Here is a 15,096-nt window from a genome sequence, read left to right as displayed (position 1 = left end):
CGTTGTGCTCTAACTGCTAGGGTAACACCTAGCCGAGCCAGGATCTCCGACTTAAGTTTATCATAGTCCTGGGCAGCCTCAGGTTCCAGATCAAAATAAGCTTTTTGCGCTTCACCTGCAAGAAACGGGGCTAGCAGTCCTGCCCACCGTGGCTTTGGCCACGCTTCCCGCACTGCTGTCCTCTCAAATGTAGCCAGATAAGCTTCCACATCATCCTCTGCTGTCATCTTTTGCAAAAAATGACCCACATGGAAAGTTGTCTGCTCTTTTCCTGGCTGTACCACTGGAAGACTTGCCACACGCTGCACCACTTCCTGCAAGATTTGGCGGTCTTTATTTGCGGCCTCTATTAGGGTGGTTAACTGTGTAGACAGTAAGCGGTTTGCTTCTTGCTGGGCTGCATTTGTACGCTGTTGTTCTCTGGTTGCCTCCTGCTGGGCTGCATTTGTACGCTGTTGTTCTCTGGTTGCCTCTTGCTGGGCTGCCACAGACTGTATCAGGGCCTTTACTACGTCATCCATTTTCAGACTTTTAACGTGTTGCCCGCTCCAAGCCACCACTTGTGGGGGGATAAGCTCGGGATCGCCTTTGCTGGGGTCAAAGGACACTTGTCTGTTTCACACAATTCCAACCAGCCACCAAGGTAGAAGTTTTAAGCTGGCCTGGAGCCAGGTTTATTGAGCAGGTTGCACAAATAAAATAAAACAAAAGAAAAGTCTTGCCTGTCCGGCACTTACTAAACATTAGACGTTCCTATCTATCCGCTGGTGGGCTTCTCCCAGCCAGCTCACAAAACAAGGCATCAGCAACCTAGTACTCACAGTTTGCTCACTCACACAGACATGCTTTCTGTGTCCCCAGGCAGACATGCTTTCTGTATGTTAGGCTTACCCTCCTGTATCATTGTCACTGTTTGGCCTCTTTCTGGGGTTTGCTGGTCTCAGCACAAACTCCTGAACTTCTGTCATGGTTCGGGAGATTATATCCGTTGGTGGGTTTTTCGCCATAAAACGAAAGCCTGAATTGTAGCTCCCTATGTTACCTGTTACCTGTTACCTTCTCGTCCCACGTGTCTTGGGAAATATGCCGTCACCAGGTCATAGGTTGCTTTAGTCTTCTCGGCGTCCCACGTGTCTTAGGAGGTATGCCGCCACCAGATGGCAGGTCCTGGGCTTGGAGATGGAGGGGTTTATTCTAATATATGATGTCGAGGAATTATTTGAAAGCCATAAATGGAAGCGGGATACAGCGATATGATTAAACTATAGTCTTTTAGTATTGGTAATTCAAAAAAAACACTACTATTTCACCAGACGCATTTTGGGGATATTCCTCAGTGGTCAGCAGTGATTTGTTGGGTATCTCCTTTATATGTGTTCAGTCAGTGGGTAGTTAAAAAACCATAAATGGATCTTAGTCACACTACATCATATATATAAAAAAAGATATATATATTATATATATATATATATATATATATATATATTATTGTGATACCAATGCTGGATTGGTAGTGGAAGGGAGGTATATTTCCCCTAGATTCCTCTCCTATGTAAGTAGCAGGTGAAAGAATCTCACCTGTGAGGCAATTAATTAAGCAGCACTGAGGGTGGGGATATAACAGAGCCAGGAGGTCAGTCAGTCTCTCTGCCTGGGGACACAGAAAGCATGTCTGTGTGAGTGAGCAAACTGTGAGTACTAGGTTGCTGATGCCTTGTTTTGTGAGCTGGCTGGGAGAAGCCCACTGGTGAAATAGTAGTGTTTTTTTGAATTACCAATACTAAAAGACTATAGTTTAATCATATCGCTGTATCCCGCTTCCATTTATGGCTTTCAAATAATTCCTCGACATCATATATTAGAATAAACCCATCCATCTCCAAGCCCAGGACCTGCCATCTGGTGGCGGCATACCTCCTAAGACACGTGGGACGCCGAGAAGACTAAAGCAACCTGTGACCTGGTGACGGCATATTTCCCAAGACACGTGGGACGAGAAGGTAACAGGCGGGCTAACCTATTAAGCAAGCACCACAGCCGGCGGCCGCACAACAACCAGATGGGTTGTAAGGTGACCGACAGAGATCAACAACCACGAAGGCAGCAGTACCAATGGATTGCAGATGGAGATCGACCATTCTTCACTTAAGCGGTCCACGTTAAAGGATCTCCTGAAAGCAACAAGAAAAAGTCTGTTCTTGCTACATAAGTGAGGGTGGAATACCGAACGGAGAGCGGTTCGGTTTCCGAGTGGAACGGTTCTGCTAACGAAGAGAAAGAGAAGTCTGAGTTCCATAGGGAGTTACAATTCAGGCTTTCATTTTATGGCGAAAAACCCACCAACGGATATAATCTCCCGAACCATGACAGAAGTTCAGGAGTTTGTGCTGAGACCAGCAAACCCCAGAAAGAGGCCAAACAGTGACAATGATACAGGAGGGTAAGCCTAACATACAGTACAGACCAAAGGTTTGGACACATCTTCTCATTCAAAGATTTTTCTTTATTTTCATGACTATGAAAATTGTAGATTCACACTGAAGGCATCAAAACTATGAATTAACACATGTGGAATTATATACATAACAAAAAAGTGTGAAACAACTGAAAATATGTCATATTCTAGGTTCTTCAAAGTAGCCACCTTTTGCTTTGATTACTGCTTTGCACACTCTTGGCATTCTCTTGATGAGCTTCAAGAGGTAGTCACCTGAAATGGTCTTCCAACAGTCTTGAAGGAGTTCCCAGAGATGCTTAGCACTTGTTTGCCCTTTTGCCTTCACTCTGCAGTCCAGCTCACCCCAAACCATCTCAATTGGGTTCAGGTCCGGTGAGGGTGGAGGCCAGGTCATCTGGCGCAGCACCCCATCACTCTCCTTCATGGGGTGATTGTCCTGTTGAAAAATAAATGATGGTCCAACTAAACGCAAACCGGATGGAATAGCATGCCGCTGCAAGATGCTGTGGTAGCCATGCTGGTTCAGTATGCCTTCAATTTTGAATAAATCCCCAACAGTGTCACCATCAAAGCACCCCCACACCTCCTCCTCCATGCTTCACAGTGGGAACCAGGCATGTAGAGTCCATCCATTCACCTTTTCTGCGTCACACAAAGACACGGTGGTTGGAACCAAAGATCTAAAATTTGGACTCATCAGACCAAAGCACAGATTTCCACTGGTCTAATGTCCATTCCTTGTGTTCTTTAGCCCAAACAAGTCTCTTCTGCTTGTTGCCTGTCCTTAGCAGTGGTTTCCTAGCAGATATTCTACCATGAAGGCCTGATTCACACATTCTCCTCTTAACAGTTGTTCTAGAGCTGTGTCTGCTACTAGAACTTTGTGTGGCATTGACCTGGTCTCTAATATGAGCTGCTGTTAACCTGCGATTTCTGAGGCTGGTGACTCGGATGATTTTATCCTCCGGACGATTTTATCCTCCTTTCCTGGGCCGGTCCGCATGTAAGCCAGTTTCTTCGTAGCGCTTGATGGTTTTTGTGACTGCACTTGGGGACAGTTTCAAAGTTTTCTCAATTTTCCGGACTGACTGACCTTCATTTCTTAAAGTAATGATGGCCACTCGTTTTTCTTTACTTAGCTGCTTTTTTCTTGCCATAATACAAATTCTAATAGTCTATTCAGTAGGACTATCAGCTGTGTATCCACCTGACTTCTCCACAATACAGCTGATGGTCCAAACTCCATTTATAAGGCAAGAAATCCCATTTATTAAACCTGACGGGGCACACCTGTGAAGTGAAAACCATTTCAGGTGACTACCTCTTGAAGCTCATCAAGAGTGTGCAAAGCAGTAATCAAAGCAAATGGTGGCTACTTTAAACAACCTAGAATATGACATATTTTCAGTTGTTTCACACGTTTTTGTTATGTATATAATTCCACATGTGTTAATTCATAGTTTTGATGCCTTCAGTGTGAATCTACAATTTTCATAGTCATGAAAATAAAGAAAACTCTTTGAATGAGAAGGTGTGTCCAAACTTTTGGTCTGTACTGTACCTTTACCAGGCTTTTAAAACATATGTAGAGGCAGAGGAAGATATAGATGAATTTCTACAGGATTTTAAAATACTGTGTGCCCTACATAAAATAAATGCGGAAGATTGGGTCCCCATACTAGCAGGTTGGCTGTCAGGAAGAGCAGCAGAGGCGTACCACACAGTCCCTGATGAGGAAATCCAGAACTGCAGCCGGGTAAAGAAAGTAATACTTTCCCGGTATGCCATAACACCAGAGGCGTACCGGAGGCGGTTCAGAGAGCTTAAAAAGACTGAGAAGGACTCTCGCGCTGAATGGGCCTGCTGACTACAACGAGCGGCCCTGGGATGGGTACAAGCCCACAAAGTGCGGTCTATGAAGGACCTACTACAGATGCTGGAACAATTCTATGATGAGCTAGCAACAGATATCCAAGAGTGGGTAAGGGACCGCAACCCTACGTCCCTCCCTGAAGCGACAACAGAAACCTGTACCAGCTAGGACAGTAGTAAGACCCATCATGGGGACTACCTACCCCACCTGCCGATCAGCACCACCTTGGCAGCTTCCACCTCCAGCTACCCTACAACAGCGGTTCCGGCAACCCAATCCCAGACAGTGCTATCAGTGCCAGAAACGGGGGCACTACAAGAGAGAGTGCCCGCAACTCAGAGACCCACCACCATGGATCCGGCCAGGCCCACCACCACCATAGTGAGCAGCAGCACACTATTACCAGACCGAGACACCAGCCCCAACCGTAGAACAGTGGGAAGTGCTACATGAAGCAATCCACTCCAGGCAGAGGCAGATAATCGCCAACACCATCGGCAGACGGTCTATTTTGAGGGAAAAGCAGTACAAGGGCTCTGCGACTCGGGAGCCACCATAACACTGGTAAAGAGCCACCTAGTGCCCAACCAAGCCAGAACCAACAAAACTGTGGCTGTAAGGGTAGCTGGGGGAGCAGTATACCAGCTTCCCACAGCAAGGGTACATTTGCATTGGGGAGTGGGGTCTGAAAATGTGGAAGTAGGGTTAATGCCGCAACTACTGGCAGAGGTTTTGTTGGGGAATGATCTGGGGAAGCTCACCTCCGCTTTTGAGTCCCAGACCACCGCCATTGGAGAAGCACACCCAGTTGTCACCCACCAACAGGCCTGCACCCAGGACCACAATTCACACCCGGAGGTTCAGGTAAGAGATACTTCCCCTTTTTTAGAGTGGGCCCCTGGGCTCCCCCTAGTGAATTTGAGACAGAGGTGATCACTGACCCCACCTTACAAATATATAGATATAAGGTCACCTCTGACCAACCCGAGGCTGATGGGGAGAGATTTGTATGGGACAAGAAATTGTTATACAAGGAGTCTGAGAAAAGAGTAGGCGGGTCAGACCCAATTATCATTATGCAGCTGGTGGTACCGCAGCGGTACAGATCAGAATTGCTCCGGATAGCACATGATATTCCGCTATCCAGACATTTAGAGGTCAGTCACACCTGGTATCGATTGACCCAGAGTTTCTTCTGGCCAGGAATCAGTCAAGAAGTCTTGAAGTACTGAAATACCTGTGAAACATGCCAGAAAGTGGGGAAGAGTAGGGACCGCCGGAGAGCCAAGTTACACCCCTTACACATAGTTGAAGAACCGTTCAGCCGAGTAGCGGTGGATATAGTGGGTCCCTTAACCAAGCCTAGCCCCTCTGGCAAAAGATTTATCTTGACAGTGGTAGACTACGCTACCAGATATCCAGAGGCGGTAGCTCTAATATCCACGCTGAAACGGTAGCAGAGGCTCTCATGCAGAGATTCTCCAGGTGGCAATCTCGGATCGGGGTACTCAGTGTACCGCGGAAGTGACCCAGCACCTCTGGAAATTCTGTGGCATTAAACCAATAGTTAGTGCCCGCTAACTTCCCCAGACCAATGGCCTATGCCAGGGATAGCCAACCTGAGGCTCTCCAGATGTTGCAAAACTACAACTCCCAGCATGCCCAGACTGACAACAGCTATCAGCCTACAGCAGGGCATGGTGGGAATTACAACAGCTGGAGAGCCTCAGGTTGGCCATGCCTGGCCTATGCGAAAGGTTTAACGCAACGCTGAAACAGATGTCCTGAATCTTCGCCGAGACCCACCGGGACTGGGAGCGATTCCTGCCCCATTTCTTCTTTGCATACTGAGAGGTGCTGCAGGAATCCACAGGGTTCGCCCTGTTTGAGTTGTTATTTGGGAGGTGGGTGCGAGGTCCCCTAGATCTTATCAAGGAACATTGGGAGGGAGGCCATAGCACAGATGGTGCCCCCATCATACCATATGTGCTGGAGTTCCGGGACCGACTAGAGAAATTACCTGGTCAGTACGGGAAAACCTTCAGGCGGCCCAGACTCGTCAGTGCACATGGTATGATCGGGGAGCCAGGGACCGTAGCTTTCAAGTCAGGCAGAAAGTTTTAGTCTTAAAACCGGTCCGACATGATAGGCTACAGGCTGCCTGGCAAGGCCCTTATAAAGTATAGGAACAGAGATGTGACACCACCTATATAGTCGGTCCATGTACAGGGTCAGGGGGGGTGACGCTGAACATGATGAAGCCCTACCAGTAGCGCTCTGAGGAGGTGACTGCTATATGCACACCCACATATGAGGAGTTTGACAGCCTTCCACTTCCAGACCTCCTAGAGGACAGAAGTTTGTCTAGTGACATAGAGGAGGTCAAACTAGGAGATCGGTTGAGCTCAGAGGAGCGTATTGAGGTACAACTGTTAAGAGAGAAGCAAGCCACATTCTCTAATGCACCTTGCTACACTACTCTGGCCACTCACCGTGTAGAGATACCAGGTTAACCCCCACTGCGGCAGACCCCTACCACATCCCAGAGACGGGAGAACATGCGTAAGGAGATCAACGAGATGCTCAACTGGGGGTTATTGAGCAGTCGGAAAGCCCCTGAGCCTCCCAGGGTAGTCCTCGTACCCAAGCGGGACGGTATGACCTGCTTCTGCGTGGACTACCGGAGGTGAAACAAAAAGACAGTGTCCGACGCCTACCCTATGCCGAGGATAGACAAACTACTAGAACAGATGGCCAGGGGCCAATACCTTACTAGTATTGATCTCTGTAAGGGGTATTGGCGGATCCCCTTGGCCCCGGATGCCATCCCTAAGTCCGCCTTTGTGACCCTATTCGGTTTATACCAATTTAAGGCAATGCCGTTTTGAATGAAATGAGATGGGTTCGAGCGCTACACTTGCGCCTACTTAGATAACATCGCCATCTTTAGCAATAGGCCCTGGCCCATATAGGAGTGGTTCTAGACAGGATTAGGGAAGCAGGCTTAACACTGAAGTCTGGCAAATGCAACATAGGAATGGCCGAGGTCCAGTACCTCGGGCATCGAGTAGGCTGTGGGAAGCAGAAGCCTGAGCCCGCTAAAGTAGAGGCTGTAGCCCAGTGGCCAATCCCCAGAGCCAAGACACAGGTTTTAGCTTTTCTAGGGATGGCTGGGTATTATAGAAAGTCTGCTCCCAACTATAGCGCCCTGGCCAAACCTCTTACTGATCTTACCCGGAAAAACCTTCCCTGCCAAGTAACCTGGACCAGGAGTGTGAGCAGGCATTCCAACAACTGAAAAATGCACTTATAAATGCCTCTGTCTTGGCAGCTCCCGATCCAACCAAACGTTTTCTTGTTCATATAGATGCTTCTATGTTTGGATTGGGGGCAGTACTGAACCAAGTCGGGGCCGATTGCGGAGAACATCCCGTGGCTTACATAAGTCAGAAGCTGTTACCCAGAGAAGTAAGCTACGCCGCCATCAAGAAGGAGTGCCTGGCTGTGGTGTGGGCCCAGAAAAAGTTACAACCCTACTTGTATGGATAGCCCTTTTTATTGCTCACGGATCACAACCCGCTGGTCTGGCTAAACTGGGTGGCTGGGGACAATGCCCGACCAATGGAGACAATCTGATCAACTCTATGTGACGGAAATGTGTTGCAGTGTGTGAGGCAAATGGTGGCCACACCAGATACTGACTGGTTTTCTGACACACCCCTTCCCCCCAGTAAGGCAAAACTGTGCACATTTCAGAGTGGTCTTTTAGTGTGGGCAGTCTAAGGCACACCTGTGCAATATTCATGCTGTCTAATCAGCACCTTGATATGCCACACCTTAGAGGTTGGATGGATTATCTCGGCAAAGGAGAAGTACTCACTAACACAGATTTAGACAGATTTGTGAACAATATTTGAGAGTAATGGGTCTTTTGTGTATGTAGAAAATGTTTCAGATTTTTTAGTTCAACTCATGCAAAATGGGAGCAAAACCGAATGTGTTGTGATTATATTTTTGTTCAGTTTACATATTTGGGTATATATATTGTCTGCTGGAGAGCATGGGACATTATATATACAAATATTTAAGTAAGGATCTATGGCATCATGCTCAGACAGCAGCAGTGCACTGTCTGAGTGTGATCTGCAGGCACAGACTGACTAACTGAGGCTTCTCTCACCCCCAGTCACTAGAGCCGGAGGACATGTCACTCTGTGACTGACAGAGGGTGAGACAAACACTCAGGGCCCATGAGCAGCTCACCTTAAGGTGTCCCTCCCACCCCTTTTATTTTATTTTCTTGTTCGGCTAGGGTTGCCACCTGTACGGGAATGACCCGGACAGTCCGGGTTTCTAATCCTGTGCGCGGGTACAAGCCTTTCTCAGATCCGGATACAGTGATCAGCTAGGAGTGATGCGATGCTAGCCCAGGGCGGCGCTGACTTAAGACACACTGCCTGACTCCTGGGGCCCTCAGTGACTGTAATCATAGCCCCTCCTTTCCACCTCCGCTTGCACTGACATACAACTCACTGCAAATGATGGCCAGAGGGTAGGACGCTTGACTGTTTTGGTTCAGCGTATGGACAGTAGGAGGCGCACTATCACAACTGGGTAATTTGTAATTTTCAGGTTTATTGGTAGACAACGCATTTCGGAGTACTTCTGACCCCTTTATCAAGGCAGAGGTTTTTTGATCGTTAATGAAAACCTTATGTCAGCGGTGGGCGGCACGGCTGGCGTATCAGCAGCACGAAGTGAACGCTGAAAAAGATCAATAAACCTCTGACTTGATAAAGAAGTACCCCGAAAAGCATTGTCTACCAATAAACCTAAAAATTACAAATTACCCAGTTGTGATAGTGCGCCTCCTACTGTCCATACGCTCGACCGAAACAGTCAAGCGTCCTTTCTCCTTGGTACAACTCACAGGAGAGGGCCTGTTATTTCAAGGGGCTCTCCTGGAATTAGGAAAATGAAAATACCTAAATATTACTTTATTATTTAAAAAAAAAAATCCCAAATACCTTTCATTAGTTATAATGGCTCATGGAGCAATCATCAGGGGAAATAAAATGGCCACCATCCTATTAGTACACATACAACCTATATTTCATTATAACTAATGAAAGTTATTTGGGAATATATTTATAATAAAAGTATTAATTTACGTATTTGTATTTTATTATATAATTCCTGGAGAATATTTACATATTTTTATTTTATTATCTAATTCCTGGAGAAGCACTTTAAGTTTAAGACTCTATTTCGCAATTATCTGTGGACTGATATTGCCATCTACTGTCCAAACTTGTTATTGCACCAGGAGTTTTTTCTCTTACGGCTTTTCTGCTCTAGCCATATTTTTCAACTCTGCCTGACACTTTTTGGGACCGGCACGTGACCGCCTATTTGTAGCGATGGCTCCTCCTAAGGAGAATAAAACTGCTAACAAAATTGAGCAATGTGTGCAGCCTACTGCACCTCCTGACCACAAACCATGGTCAACTGAGGACCTGGTCACCAGTGATGGCCAGTTCACCGTGTTCGCCCGCGAACAAATGCGGGCTGCCATCTTAAATCACAAGTCCGGCGATGCACAGGTAAGTCTTTACCTGTGCCTGCGCCGCAAGCTGGTCTGCAACAAATGCAGTCACCGGGACAGCCCGATGAAGGCCCCCGGCGGCTGTTCTCGGAATTGCCTGCTCCCAGTGACCACATTTGTTTCAGACCGGCCCGCGGCGCAGGCACAGGTAAGGACTTACCTGTGCATTGCCAAACTTGTGATTTAAGATGGCAGCCCGCATGTGTTTTCAGGGGCGAACACGGCGAACTGGCCCTCACTGCCGGTCACACCTACTGCTGAAACATCAGAACAGCATACTAAGGGCTCATACACACAAACTTATTTTCTTTCTGTGCCCGTTCCTTTTTTTTGCGGAATGTATACAGAACCATTCATTTAAATAGGTCTGCAAAAAAAAAAACATAATGTACTCTGTGTGCATTCCATTTCCGTATGTCCATATTTCCGTTCCGCAAAAAAATAGAACATATCCTATTATTGTCTGCATTATGGACAAGGATAGTACTGTTCTATTAGGGGTCAACTGTTCCGTTCCGCAAAATGCGCAATGCACACGGACATCATCCGTATTTTTTCTGGACCGCTAAATAAATACGGTCGTGTGCATTAGGCCTAAGAAAGAGAGTTGCCATAATCTTGCAGATGTGCTTAAAGCCTTGACAGACTCCCCCTTTATTCTGACTGGGAAAATTGGTGCACTACAGTCAGACTTTAGCCTACTCCGGGTTGATGTACAAACCTTACAGGAGAGCACTATAGGGCAGAGTCCCACATCTCTGATTTGGAAGATCCAGTGGCTGCATTTAGGGCCCGGCATTTGGAGCTGATTCCTTCTCTCCGTTCTTGTGTGTGGAGCATGCACACAGAATTCCTGGTAAAGACCCGTTCTCTGCTAACTTACAGAGTTTCGGGATAAGCTCTTGGAACTCAGTCGTCACAGTGATCCCATGTTGAAAAGCCTTTAGAGGCGTATATACGTGGAAAAAGAAAAACATTTTCTGCATTCAGCGCTGCAGCTATTTGTTCAAAAGCCTTTAGTGGCACATATACTTGGAAAAAGAAAAATATATTCGGCGTTCAGCGCCGCAGTTTATATGTGTTAAAGAGTTTAGTGGCATATTTCAGTAGAAAAAGAAAAATATATTCACCCTTTAGTGCTGCAGTTATATGTTTAAAAGCCTTTAGTGGCATATTTCAGTAGAAAATAAAAATATATTCTGCGTTCAGCACTGCAGCTTTTTGTTAAAAAGCCTTTATTGGCATATATACGTGGAAAAAGAAATATATATTCGGCGCTCAGCACCGCAGTTTATATGTGTTAAAGCGTTTAGTGGCGTATTTCAGTAGAAAAAGAAAAATATATTCGCCCTTTAGTGCTGCAGTTATATGTTGAAAAGCCTTTAGTAGCATATATCAGTAGAAAAAGAAAAATAGATTTGGCGCTTTTAGGGGTGGCTTCTTGGCCTTTTGGCTAAGATCAAGTGTAGTATCTCTTCTTATCCATCCGGTAGAGTTTACTTCCGGGATGTAGAGCAGAGAACCACTGTGTAGTACCTGTCCTTCAGTGCAGCTGCACTGTACGCCATCAATTGGGAGGAGTGGTTACCCAACCCATGGATGTTGAGCGGGACAAAAAATCACAGATCGAAGCCATGAGGCTGGGTTGTGTTGCAAATCCAAAGTGCATAGTGCCCCAGGGGTGGTGACCCTGGGGTGCCTGAACACATAGGGTTTGTCCTTGGCCCACATTTACACAGGCTTTTTTCTTTCTCACATTTTTAGCGCACACACCTCTATTTGCTTGGCTTTGGCCCTGAAAATATGAGACATTTTTATAATTTCCATCTAATGTCTGGGCCGTAATGGCACACTTTATTTAATTTTTGTGTTCACTGTGTGCACTTTTACACATTTGTAGTGTTCACTAGGATTTTCAGGGTTGTGGCGCCCTTATGGGTATGTGGCCATATTAATTCCTCACGCACCCTGCCAAACCCCTTGGGCTCTCCCTTTGGGTAGAATCCAGACCTTTGTTGAAGCTCCTGGCTGACTCCCTGGGTGGCAGCCAAAGCGAAAGCCGGGAGCACAGACGGGCGTACCGTCGGCTTCAACTGAGGGTTGCCATTTGTCCCTTGCAAGAGCCATAGGCCCGGAGGGATAGGGAATGGTTTGTGGGGGGCCCTTCTCCTATGGAGAGGGCCTGCGATAGACCTCAACCTAGTGCACGTTTTTGTGTGGCACACTGCATGATTTTGCTGCACGTGGTGAAGAAAGCATGTACTTTGGGCTTTGTATCTGTTCTTAGAAAAATAAAAAAAAGTGGGTGCAGTTCACTTTCCTGTGGTTATACATCTGTTTCAATGGATTGTTAGGTCAGTATATTAGGGTTACCTTGAAATATGTTTATAGATATATAGATGGGAACGTTCCCCTCATAGTGTGATTCTGTCAGGTATGTTTAGGGATACATGTGGGTGCGTGCCTCTCATAGTGTGATGCTGTCAGGTATGTTTATGGATATATGTGGGAGTGTGCCCCTTAGAGCGGGATGCAGTCTGGTATGTTTAGGGATATATGTGGGAGCGTGCCCCTTAGAGCGTGATGCAATCTGGTATGTTTATGGATACATGTGGGAGCGTGCACCTCATAGTGTGATGCAGTCTGGTATTTTTAGGGATACATGTGGGAGCGTGCCTCTCATAGTGTGATGCTGTCAGTTATGTTTATGGATATACAGACGTGGACAAAATTGTTGGTACCCTTTGGTCAATGAAAGAAAAAGTCACAATGGTCACAGAAATAACTTTAATCTGACAAAAGTAATAATAAATTAAAATTCTATAAATGTTAACCAATGAAAGTCAGACATTGTTTTTCAACCATGCTTCAACAGAATTATGTAAAAAAATAAACTCATGAAACAGGCATGGACAAAAATGATGGTACCCCTAACTTAATATTTTGTTGCGCAACCTTTTGAGGCAATCACTGCAATCAAACGCTTCCTGTAACTGTCAATGAGACATCTGCACCTCTCAGCAGGTATTTTGGCCCACTCCTCATGAGCAAACTGCTCCAGTTGTGTCCGGTTTGAAGGGTGCCTTTTCCAGACTGCATGTTTCAGCTCCTTCCAAAGATGCTCAATAGGATTGAGGTCAGGGCTCATAGAAGGCCACTTTAGAATAGTCCAATTTTTTCCTCTTAGCCATTCTTGGGTGTTTTTAGCGGTGTGTTTTGGGTCATTGTCCTGTTGCAAGACCCATGACCTGCGACTGAGACCAAGCTTTCTGACACTGGCTAGTACATTTCTCTCTAGAATTCCTTGATAGTCTTGAGATTTCATTGTACCCTGCACAGATTCAAGACACCCTGTGCCAGACGCAGCAAAGCAGCCCCAGAACATAACAGAGCCTCCTCCATGTTTCACAGTAGGGACAGTGTTCTTTTCTTGATATGCTTCATTTTTTCGTCTGTGAACATACAGCTGATGTGCCTTGGCAAAAACTTCGATTTTTGTCTCATCTGTCCACAGGACATTCTCCCAGAAGCTTTGTGGCTTGTCAACATGTAGTTTGGCATATTCCAGTCTTGCTTTTTTATGATTCGTTTTCAACAATGGTGTCCTCCTTGGTCGTCTCCCATGTAGTCCACTTTGGCTCAAACAACGACGGATGGTGCGATCTGACACTGATGTTCCTTGAGCATGAAGTTCACCTTGAATCTCTTTAGAAGTCTTTCTAGGCTCTTTTGTTACCATTCGGATTATCCGTCTCTTAGATTTGTCATCAATTTTCCTCCTGCGGCCACGTCCAGGGAGGTTGGCTACAGTCCCATGGATCTTAAACTTATGAATAATATGTGCAACTGTACTCACAGGAACATCTAGTTGCTTGGAGATGGTCTTATAGCCTTTACCTTTAACATGCTTGTCTATAATTTTCTTTCTGATCTCTTGAGACAGCTCTTTCCTTTGCTTCCTCTGGTCCATGTCGAGTGTGGTACACACCATATCACCAAACAACACAGTGATTACCTGGAGCCATATATATAGGCCCAATGGCTGATTACAAGGTTGTAGACACCTGTGATGCTAATTAGTGGACACACCTTGAATTAACATGTCCCTTTGGTCACATTATGTTCTGTGTTTTCTAGGGGTACCATCATTTTTGTCCATGCCTGTTTCATGAGTTTATTTTTTTACATAATTCTGTTGAAGCATGGTTGAAAAACAATGTCTGACTTTCATTGGTTAACATTTATAGAATTTTAATTTATTATTACTTTTGTCAGATTAAAGTTATTTCTGTGACCATTGTGACTTTTTCTTTCATTGACCAAAGGGTACCAACAATTTTGTCCACGTCTGTATGTGGGAGCGTGCCCCTCATAGTGTGATGCTGTCAGGTATGTTTATGGATAAATGTGAGAGCGTGCCACCTTAGAGTGTGATGCAGTCTTGTATGTTTAGGGATGCAGTCAGATATGTTTAGGGATGTTTAGGGATACATGTGGGAGCGTGCCCCTCATAGTGTGATGCAGTCTGGTATGTTTAGGGATACATGTGGGTGCATGCCGCTCATAGTGTGATGCTGTCAGGTATGTTTATGGATATATGTGGGAGCGTGCCCCTTAAAGCGTGATGTAGTCTGGTATGTTTAGGGATATATCTGAGAGTGTGCCCCTTAGAGTGTGATGCAGTCTGGTATGTTTAGGGATAAATGTGGGAGCGTACCACCTTAGAGTGTGATGCAGTCTTGTATGTTTAGGGATAAATGTGGTAGCGTGCCACCTTAGAGCATGATGCTGTCAGGTATGTTTAGGGATACATGTGGGAGTGTGCCACTCATAGTGTGATGCAGTCTGGTATGTTTAGGGATACATGTGGGTGCGTGCCCTTCATAGTGTGATGCTGCCAGGTATGTTTATGGATATATGGGGGAGCGTGTGCCTTAGTGTGATGCAGTCTGGTATGTTTAGGGATACATGTGGGTGCGTGCCCTTCATAGTGTGATGCAGTCTGATATGTTTAGGGATATATGTGGGAGCGTGCCTCTTAGAGCGTGATGCAGTCTGGTATGTTTATTGATACATGTGGGAGCGTGCAACTCATAGTGTGATGCAGTCTGGTATGTTTAGGGATACACGTGGGAGTGTGCCACCTTAGAGTGTGATGCA

At 46.0% G+C, this 15,096-nt stretch overlaps 1 pseudogene; it reads left to right on the top strand.

Moving 5' to 3' along the window:
* Window positions 1-11,369: 11,369 nt before the first annotated feature.
* On the top strand, window positions 11,370-11,463 carry LOC122929929 (annotated as a pseudogene).
* The last annotated feature ends 3,633 nt before the right edge of the window (window positions 11,464-15,096 follow it).

The sequence above is a fragment of the Bufo gargarizans genome, chromosome 2, assembly GCF_014858855.1.
Source record: "Bufo gargarizans isolate SCDJY-AF-19 chromosome 2, ASM1485885v1, whole genome shotgun sequence".
Classification (NCBI taxonomy): domain Eukaryota; kingdom Metazoa; phylum Chordata; class Amphibia; order Anura; family Bufonidae; genus Bufo; species Bufo gargarizans.
This window is presented reverse-complemented; position numbering and strand designations above follow the sequence as displayed.